Raw genomic sequence first — 311 nt, forward strand, 5'->3', positions numbered from 1 at the left:
AAAAAAAAAAAAAAAGAGATGGAGAGAGAGAAACTCAAGGAGTGGAACCTTGTCTTGCATGGTGTACATCCAACAGGACCCCCTCAGCTCCCATCAGCGATTTCTGCCCACCAGCATCTCATCTCCAGGCTCTGCCCAGGTGACAGCAGGGCAGGGTGGCAGCGTGGTGAATGTACAGACACGAGGACACTGTGCCAGGGGGGCACCCTGAGCACCCAGCCAGGCCAGGGCTGCTGCTTCTCACCTGAATCAGGGGCCCAAGGAGCGCCTCGGGTCTGATTTGCCTCTGTCTCTCCCCAGAGAGTGCAGAA

This window comes from Zonotrichia leucophrys, chromosome 24 (assembly GCF_028769735.1).
Source record: "Zonotrichia leucophrys gambelii isolate GWCS_2022_RI chromosome 24, RI_Zleu_2.0, whole genome shotgun sequence".
In the NCBI taxonomy this organism is placed as follows: Eukaryota; Metazoa; Chordata; class Aves; order Passeriformes; family Passerellidae; genus Zonotrichia; species Zonotrichia leucophrys.